The sequence below is a fragment of the Coptis chinensis genome, chromosome 9 (genome assembly GCF_015680905.1).
Source record: "Coptis chinensis isolate HL-2020 chromosome 9, ASM1568090v1, whole genome shotgun sequence".
Classification (NCBI taxonomy): Eukaryota; Viridiplantae; Streptophyta; class Magnoliopsida; order Ranunculales; family Ranunculaceae; genus Coptis; species Coptis chinensis.
The window spans coordinates 7,160,234-7,170,810 of NC_141464.1; the positions used below are offsets into that span (position 1 = coordinate 7,160,234).

The window sequence follows — 10,577 nt, forward strand, 5'->3', positions numbered from 1 at the left end:
ATACAATTTACTATATATAAATTTACAAGTAACTGTAAATAGGCATTAACCTATATCCTAAGTCAGGATTCAATCTTATACGGAGTCTCGTCTTTATATATAACTAGTTTTGAGCACGTGGTTATGCCACGTGTCCATACCATAATACCACAATTAGTATGTCAAACAAAACCAAAAAGCACAGCGAAAGAGTGGCGCGAAAAAAAATCGTATTTTCCACAGCGCATTCGGCTCACTCGCCTACGCCTCATTGCAATGTAGACTAGCAGAAAACACATTCTACCAACGTCAACATCAACAAAGCCCCACCGTTTTTTCTGTTTAAGACATCAACAATCAAATTACTGTTATGCCATCAGTTTTGGTTTTTTTAAGACTTTGAAAATTGCATAATTACCGTTATGCCATTCACCTTTTCCAAACATGTCGAACCTGCTATTTTTAAAAATAATTTAACAAACAGTGAAAGTACAATTCTACCCTTACAAAAGACAAAAATAATAAAAAAAATCACAAAAGTGTGAAATGACGAAAATGACCTTGGGACGTACACCAAAACACTATTCATCATACCACATATTTTTCTAATATAGTAAGATATATTACGTGTTAGCCATGTTGACAAATCCGAAGCTCAAAACCTATCAAACCAAGAGCTTCGAAATATCAACAGGGTGAAACATAGTAACATAAACTTTTCTAAGAAATTTGGATTAAAATGAACGGACAAAAAAAAAAATCTACTTGAGATTTTGAAAAAATGATGAATCTAATTTAAGATATGAGGGCTAATTGCAGGGATGGTGGGTGAATTATTGATGTTTTCGTAAACATGAGAATGAAAAACACAATTTACAGTTTTAATACAAAACTTGAAGAATCAAAGACGACAAGAAAATCCATTAAGCATCGGCGGGCTTCTTTTTTTGTGTTAGAAGTTGAAGAAATCGTACAAATTTTAATATTTTTTGTTCTCTCTTGAACAGATCTCAAAGTGGATGCGAGAAGCCAGAGTATCAAGAAAAATTATGACTTTTGAATGGAACATAAAAAAATGTGAGGGAGTCTAAGCTCCCCAAAAGAAACCTTCAACGGTGGTGGTGGTGGTGATAACGATGACAACATAATAATAAGAAAATAAATAGAGGGAAAGATAAAACAGGTGAATTGTTCCCTAGTAACATAACAGATGCAACAAATGACATGCATAACGGTACCATATCCAAATGTGGTGAAAGTAAGGCTTTTCACTTCATGACGTTGATTACATACCTTAAATAATTAACTAGAGTTTGAGCAATTTCATTTAGCAGAATCTATTTTGTTTGATTTCAAAATCCTTAACAAGTTACAAGAGTCATGCTAAAATAAAATCCGGACCTAAAAGAATCTCAATTCTATATCTAAATTCTAAACAAAAAACCGGACCCACCTTTATCTTTCCTTTTCTCACGCTCTCTCTCCACCATAGTAATACGAGTCTAATAATACCTCTCTCCTCTTTTTTTGCTGCCCACTCTTCCTAACTTCCAACCCCACACACTCTCTCTCTCACCTGAGTCTCAATCACTTTTTCCATTTCTTTTTTAATCTCCTAATCACTTATCGACATAACAAAAGATTACCCAATTTATAGTCTTGCAATGGGGTTAGTTTAGAAACACTTTCAACTCCTGTCAACCAAAACAAGCACCTGGATCTAGTAAGGCTTTACTGCAAACACATCCCAATTTGAAATACCAACTGAAGTGATAGAATCTGAGATTCACGAGGAGGAAATGGTCATTGATGATTGATGATTTGAAGCATCATAGTCTTGAATCTGAGAAAAGCGATGTTACCCGCGCTTTATTTGTTCTTCTGTATTGACTGAAGGAAGTGTGTGCGAAGTCACAGACAAAAAATGATGCATCTATTTGGTTATTGGAAGTGAAGTTTTTTTTTTGTTAGTGAGTTCTCCATACGCTTCCTTCAATAAGTCCAGAAATCGGTCTTCAGATGCTCAGTTTTCCATTGCCATTATAAGCACCCCTGGACTATCTCATGGTGGAAAAAAATGGACTTTAATATCTTTAATTTGAGCACTCATCTTATCACCACTTTTTTTTTTTTTTTTTTTTTTTTGAAAGTAATTAACGAGTTTTTCACTAATCTTTTTTCTGATTTTCCATACAGGAGAGCGAAGCAAATACATTTTTCTCTCTGTAAACATCCTAGCTGAAAAAAGGGTGAAAAACTAGTAAACCTGACAATAGGAAAGTCACGTAAACAAAATGGAGGAAAATATTGAACCCATTCCTCCATTTCTCCTTTTCTTAGTAGCTAGCTATATCTCTGAAAATCTAAATGACATTTTTCTTTCTTTCTTCGAATATGTGACAAGTATCTTCAAAGCCAAAGAGCACCGGCTTCCTTTAGTAAAGGAACCAAAGTGCCATTAATATGAGAAGCCATAACTCTATCCATGGAACCAACAAGTTTACCACCAATAAAACCACAGGGAACAACCGGAGAAGTACCCAAAAGCAAACATTAATGTCTTCTTAATCTCTTTCCCTCTTGGGTTTTGATCAAGCTCATAAACATTTGGGTTCACATCCATTCCACAAAATAGCTTCTTGATAGCATGACACATGCAACAACCGCTTATCTTGAAAACCACTACAACACTCTCTCGATGCTACTCTTTGAATCATCGCGGTGGGTACTCTTCATTAACAGTCTTTGATTGTCTTCTTGTATGAACCCCAAGCCATTTTCCTACTTCAAAAATATTCTCAAAGAAAGAAAGTTGACTAGTAGAGTGAGCAGTCAAGATATGATGGTGTGTTTTCATATTTTCACCACTTAGTTTTCATATTGTCATATGTTTTGTTTTTGCTGTCATTGCACTTGCGTTCAGTGGAATCCGTTGAATCTTAGTTCTATAATTGTAACTCTGAACTACAGTACTATATGGAATGGGAAAAAAATATATATTATAGCAGAGAGAGAGAGAGCGTAAGAAAAAAAGAAAACAAATGTGGGTCCGGTTTTTTTGTTTAGAATTTAGATATGGAATTGAGATTCTTTATATATATATGGGGCAGGCTAGGTAGACAGCAAAATTTCGGACAGTATCCAGACAGCAAAATCTCGTCCGTTGGATCAAAATTAGATCAAGATGCAAATGCAATATTTCGGAATTTTGGTGAAAAAGCGATATTTCAGAATTTGGGTGGTTTCGAAATTCTTCTGCGAAGAGTTTGGGTTTCGAATTTCAAAACAGCAAAATCAAACCCAAAATCATCAACAACGAAATTTTTGATTGTCAACACCTAAATTTGACAATCTCAGCTACAAAACATAACATCATCAACAACAACCTTCAAATCCTAATTTTCTCTCCCTTATAATTTCTTGCCGACATTTCCGAGGGTTTTTTTTTTATTATATGCTATCCGTTTGTTTGAAATTTGATTTGATTCAAATGATTTGGTTAAAATTTGGATAGATAGACCCCATTTCATTATTCGTATTATGTTGTGCCAACTCTGATTCACCTCTACAAATCATTGATTCACTCACTCAACTGTTGTAAAATACGACATTGTTTTAAAACATTGTTTATTAAAAAAAAAATAAGTGTTTGTATAACACCCCGTCTTTTTATTGCATTTCCTATAATAATATTAATAGAAATAATAATAATAATGTAAATAGAAAACAGAAATAGGATATCCAGTAGTTAGGATAAAAGCCCGTAAGTAAGTAGATAGGTTTAAAACCCTTGTTTTTCGGAGAGGTTTGAAAAAAACTAGAAAATAGGGGTTTCTCACGTAGAGTTTTTTTGAGAAAAATAAAACGAGAGTTTTAGAAAAAAGTGAGAGTTTTACTGAGAAAAAAAAAGGGGTTTTGAACGAGGAAGATTATCGTTTCGCGTGATAGTAGACGACGGGTTTCGATTTCGGGGAGCTGTTCGGGCTGTTCGGTTTATAACTGTGAGTAGTCATAATACATTATATCTCTTTTATTTGTTTCGATTAAACATATCAGTAAATGTCGTTTTCTGTAATTGCAATATTGCCTACTCTGTTAATGGTTAGATTTTGAACCACTGCAGTAGATAAATTCTAACGAATTTGAGCATTTAACTATCGAAGCCTTGACACTGGTTGTTACTGGCGTCGTCACCAGAACCCAAATCGTCCTGTTTTGTGTTGGTTGAATGAATTGTTTTGTTGGAATTTTTGTTGTGATGTTATACTATTAGTTTGAATTGATTGTTGATGTTTAATTGTTAGTTTGAATTTGGATGTTGATGTTTGATTGTGCACTGGAGAGTGCGAAGTTGAAGCTCGGGAATAGGGCGTTAATGGAGGTCGAACTATAGATCCAGTTTTGAGGAAGGAATTGGGGAATCAGTGAATTGGGTTTTTGTATGAACTAAAGAAGTAGGGGTTTTGATGTAGGTTATTTTCGAGTAGATTAGAAGTGTTGGGGGTTGGAAATTTGTGGTGGTGGATCGAGGGAGAGAGCTAATGGCATTGGTGAGGGAGACGACCCTTGGTTGGGTTTGAGATTGGGCCGAATCCCTTATAGTGTTGGTTAGGTAACACCTACGAGTCTTATTGGATGGCCGGTGGTGGCTGGAGTGGAAGAGAGGTGCTGGAGGAAGAAGAAGATGAAGCAGTAAAGTCTGATTTGGGCTTGGGCCCGAAAATCGTGGGTTGGGCTTAGGCTTTAACTTTTGATTTTTTCTATTTTGACTTAAGTTAGACTATGGGCCCCTAGTGCTTTGGGCTTTTGGGTTTTGGAGTTTAGGTTAGGTTGACCAATATTATTTATTGACCAGAGTGGACTCGACTTTGGTATTGACGAGTGGACTTTGACTTTGACGTTGACTTTGACCAAGGTTGACTTTGACCAGTTGACCCGAAAAGTTGACTTTTTTCTAAAATTATGATTAGGTCTATTAAGATAAGTCTAGGACTACTAGCATGTTTGACTTAGGCTAGGACCTTTATAAATATACTTTGTAATGCGTGTATTTATTCTTTGTGGGATTTTTTCTCGTCTTTTACGATACACAACGTTCGACACTTATACATTCATGGAAATTAATAACGCCAGTAAACCAAAAATAATTGAATCAAGATATTCCTACGTTCTCGAAATAATCTATTCAATAAAATACAATAACGCGTAAACAAAACTTACCGCACCCTTTTAGAACTCTCCGCTTCAAGTTTTGGAACCGAAGTTTTTTATGATGATGATGTCATATGTTAGGTGGGCATTTATTGAATGTGCCATAAATGGCCCGTTAGTGTTATATAAGGGTATTCATTGAATGTGCCATGAATGACCAGATTGTAGTGAAGCGCCCCTAAAGAGGAACTAAGGTATTAAGCCCTTGTAAGTAAGTTGTATTCCTTGAGTGTACGAGAATGTAGGATTGGGTATCCCTTGAATGTGGCGGGAATGACCGGGGCATTCATTGAATGTGCCATGAATGGCCCGTTAGTGATATGATAGGTATTCCTTGAATGTGGCGGGAATGACCTAAGGTATTCATTGAATGTGCCATGAATGACCGAGTTTTTGTGCCCAACGAGGTCATGTGAAATACGTGTATGAAAGCCCGAGATGGCTATGATATTGTGGTATTCGATGGGGGAGAAGCACAGAAATGTGTGATTTGGCAAAATGTGTGGAGTGTAAATCGTGGAGTAGGTACTAAAAGGGTGGATGTATAAGAAAAGTAATTGATTAATTGATAAGAGAAATGGATTTGTTTATACGAGTGTGCTTGGGTTTACCTTTGAATACATATAGAATATCTACATATGTTATATATACAAGTTCTAACTTTCTTTTGCAGGAGGGTAGGACTTAATAATATTTTGTGCAGGGACGCGGTCCTACCCTTATTTATACAATGGCCGGATATCGGTAAGTGTAATTCAATTATTTAGATATTAAAAGGAGTTATTAGAATGAGTTAATACAATGGAAGTTAATAAAATGAAAGTTTTGCTTGGGAAGAAACTATGCCGGTTGAGATGACGGAACTAACTGTCTTCCAAGCTGAGAATGATTAGGTTATGATAGATTTAAAGTGTTAGTTGAATAAGTAAAGTTTGAAATGTTTATATGTATTTAGTCTACTCATACCAGCAAATTCAATTTGCTGACCCATGTTTGCTTTGTTTTGGCAACGTGGGTGTGTTCTTGGGAACATAGGTGGAAGGCAGTGGAACCGCGGCGTGTGATTGGGATTCGTGCCTGGAGCAGTTCGTTATTTTTCTTTTAGGTCTGATTATTTATTGAAAGAATGTAATAACGTAGTTTATTTTCATGGCATGAGAACATGGTAGTGAGGAATTTATTTGGAGAGTTTGTTTGATGTTTATTTGGAAGGATGTTATCTTAATAAAGAAGTTGCGGATAATTATTGAGATTATTTTATTTTAAATTGATTCTTTTATGACATGGCTGTTATGGTTTTGTATGTGTAGTATCCCCTGTCATAGTCTGGGTTTCTAAACAAGTTAACCTAGTGATGTTTGAGATTTTTTTTTTTATATTTCAAATATTCACTTTGTTATTGTTTATAAATTCGGGCTGTGACAGTTTGGGTATTGTAAAATTCACTCACTCACTCACCTCTTTAAAATTCACTCACCTCTGTAAAATTCACTCACTCACTAAAATTACAAAAATTCACTCACTCCCATGCTTTGTTACAAAAATGCATGTAAAATAATAAATGTTTGGGTATTCTAACTAAAATTCACTCACTCACTCACCTTTGTAAAATACGAATTTGGGTGTTGTAAAATAATAAGTGTATCTGAACAATCTTCATCTAAGTCTATTAAACATTGTTTTTGTTTAACAATCGACTTCTGCCACTCCCATGCTTTGTTATATGGAATTAGTTCTTTGTGTAAATCAAAGTATTCACACTTTCTTGTTGTTGCCTGGCTTGGGTTTGATATTGTTTTATGGGCACGTGAATTGGGTGGGCTAGTTATAAGGAAATTGGGATTTGAGGATAAAAGTGTTATGATCATTTGTTGAGTGATTTAGTTAAAATGGGAGTGGCAATGACGATGTGAATTTGTGGAGATGTAGATGAAAATGAGGTAATGGCCGAGAACTTTGGAAGTTTAGACGGAAGGAAATAATAAAACCAAATGAGTCAGTTTCAACCCAGCATCCTCTAACTAATTGGTAATAATCTATGATATTCAAAACTTGATTGATTTATTCTGATGTTTACAAAATGACATACATTTGATTAAATTCTTTTTTTTTATCTCTTTAATAAATGGTGAAATTCCATCAAGAAATGAGGTGCCCAATATGTGGAAGTGTAGTGCATAAGAGAATTTCAAATACATCAGCGAATCCTTGACGTCGTTTCATCGTCTGTGAGAAACATTCGGATCGTCTTCCGAGGGAAAGGAGATGTGCTTTCTTCAAGTGGAATGATAACGAGGACAAATATGGAAGCTGTTCGGCGTCGAATATCAAATCAAATTATTGTTCTGCTACTCCAGTTTCAACTGAAACCCTGAATCAAATAACGAGGACAAATATGGAAGCTGTTCGGAGGATAATCTCCTACTTTCCCTCTTTGTGACTCTCTCTCTCCTCTGTCTCAGGCTTTTCTCTCTCTTTCCTAGTTCTCTTTTCTTGTCTTTTTTCTCTGGTATCTCCTCTCTTTCTCTCCATATTAACTAATGAAAAAGAAAAAAAAAACTTGTTAAATGATCATATTCGGTGAAGTTCCAAATGATCACTTTCTCTTTAAAAGGCATTGGACCATTTTAAATCTTGTTTTGCTAACACGTATCGTACAAATTAAGCTAAAAGATTCTTCACTGGATTCTGAATATTGTTTGGCATCACATTTTTCACTAGTTTTTTTTTTTCTTTTCCATTCAACCAATCGAAACTCATAACTCTGTTATCTTAAATATAAACTAGACGTTTAGATACATGACATTTATTTGTTTTAAAAGTTGAGTGCAGTATTCTAAGTCGACGATGGGTCACACATACTACACCCAGAAACAAGTTTAAGGTCGATTGCCTATTTGCTAACTATTGTCAACTTACCTGTTTAACTATATTGAGGAAGAACTGACTTACTTCATCAGGTGGTATTGGCTATTCAAATAGCTATCTAAAACTAATGTAGAGACCTTTTTTTTTTCGATAATCCAACTGATGTAGAGACCTATAACTATGGTGAGAGACTTGAACATTTTTTCATTTGCATTTCAACTCAAGGATATAAAACGCTATTGTAAACCCAATTCGTATAGGCCATTACATATAATATTCTCGCCAAATTTCACAAGGCGATATCCAATAGGTTCCAGCAAAAACTAGAACCATGACCCTTAAGATATACATCTCTGAGGCAACACAAGTATCTCGAAGAACAGACCCACTATTCAGTTAATCCGGCGTTATAACCATTCTCAGTTCTCCCTCCCTCATCACTTTTTAAAACCTTTACCCTTCCTATAATGACATGCATATTCGAACAATCCATGTTGAAGAACTTTACTGTACCAAGTTCGAAATATTTTGAGAAAAGGTGTTTAGTGTGTTATTCAATGCTCTAGAGTTGACACCCTCAAAACAACGTTAAGATACAGAGCAGAATTTGGCAATATCTGTTTGTTCTATGTGTTTGAAATGACAAATACAACGTAGGAATTTAAACGAGCTTCAGCATCATAGTATAACGTGCCTTGTCAAGTTGCTGGTGTCAGTTTGTACTTTGTAATATAATTTATGTAACATTAAGGTTTCCATTCACTACATACTCCACAAATTGATTTGGCTTACTATTTGACCAACTGCTAGATGTAACAAACCAATGGAAGGCTTGGGATATTGGTAACAATATCTCTTTGTGGGTTTCCTTTCATGTGCGGTGTGCATATGCAATTTATAATTTTACATCCATCAATCTCTTGTATTGCTTGTTATAAGATGAGTACATTTCCATAACTTGTGTCCAATCATTCCACACTTAGAGCAGATGGGGCATCTTTATAAACAAATCTGACCCATAATTCATGCATCATCAAATTTCGGTTCTTGGCATAAAACACATCTATCAGTTGGATTAACCCCAGTCCCCAGGGATGGATCCATGATCTAAGTTTGCATTGTGCAGGGTGATAAGCACCCAAAACTGTATTATAAAAACCTGTAGAGACATAACATTTCGGTCAATTTTGTGCTTAATAATCATGAAATAATCGCATCTTCGTGCTTTTTGCAGGTTGGAGCAACTAATGTAAAAATTATGATAAAGCCAAAGATTTAAGCACGGAATAGGGAGTATACACATGCCTTCCGATCAAGCCCATGTGAAACCCAACAAATTCGGACTAAAGCCCAAAGACTCAAATAGTACGTAATCCAATCAAACGGGATTACATGCGGAAGCATCAAACTTCCGAAGCTCATATCTCTTGAACCCGGGACTCGAATGCGACGAGTGAGCTGCCCGACGATCGGTCGCGGTGAACTCTACAAATAGGCGGAAGTTGTAAAATGCCAAAAGACCGGATCGCCATCGATCAGACGTGGACCCACTAGGCGGGCCCATAAGATTTGATGAGTCATCATGCAAGTCAAGACAAAGGTGCAAATAATTGGTGCAATTTTGACACCTTGCATGAAGTTAATGAGTTAGTTGGATTTAGGTGATGATTATCTAAAAAATGAAAGGTGTCAAATGGGAGTTAGTTGTGGATAAGTGAAAAATAAATGAGAGGAGAGTGTTTCACGTGGGAGAAGAGAAAAGGCTCTCTTATGTAAAGGGGGCTGATTTTGGGAGTTGGAAGCTTTTACTTCCTTGACTTTTACTTTTCATTTACATCCATGTCTTTAATTTTGTTTTTTAGTTCTTAGTTTTTAGAGAAAAGCTTGTAACTTGTTAATGGGGAACTCTCTCTAGTTTTTAATAAACTCTTCTTCATTTAGGTAAACAGGTTGTAGTTTTATTGTTTCATTCTCTTTCTTTTTCATTTCACATATCTTCTTGTAGTTTAATTCAATCTTAGGATCATGAGCTAAAACTCTCCCAAGGGGAGGGTTAATGATGCTCATGTGAGGATCATGCTACAAATTTAGGATTTCAAAATCACTACTTAAAAAGACTTAGGTTCTATTTTTCATCCCGTCCCCAAAATGACGAGATTGACAATTATCGATCAATTGTGGTAAAGTAGAACTAGGAGTTGGAATGATATTTCGAGAGATGAAATATCATTTCAATTCTACATGCTAGCATGATATGTTTAGAGATAGGTATATTATGTTAGGGATTTGAGATGGTAGTGACTGTTTCTAAAAGACTTGTAGCTAAAACAAACTTATCTCTCTACAAACTTTATTTAACTATAAACAAACTTACAAATTTTAGATAACTTGTGTAAAAAAAAAATCTATCTATAAAATCCTTTCACTTAGTTCTCCAAAGTGTAGATTCCAGGTTGTGATCATTTAAATTATTGTCTTAGAAGTTGGAACTAAATCCCTACTCGAAACTAGACCTGACA

The 10,577-nt window shown here is 35.4% G+C and overlaps 1 long non-coding RNA gene across 1 annotated transcript; it reads left to right on the forward strand.

Moving 5' to 3' along the window:
- Positions 1-3,845: 3,845 nt before the first annotated feature.
- Positions 3,846-6,445, forward strand: LOC147474616 (uncharacterized). Its single transcript, XR_015207244.1, has 2 exons — positions 3,846-3,980; positions 6,226-6,445. It is a non-coding gene; the product is annotated as an uncharacterized LOC147474616 (long non-coding RNA).
- Positions 6,446-10,577: the final 4,132 nt, after the last annotated feature.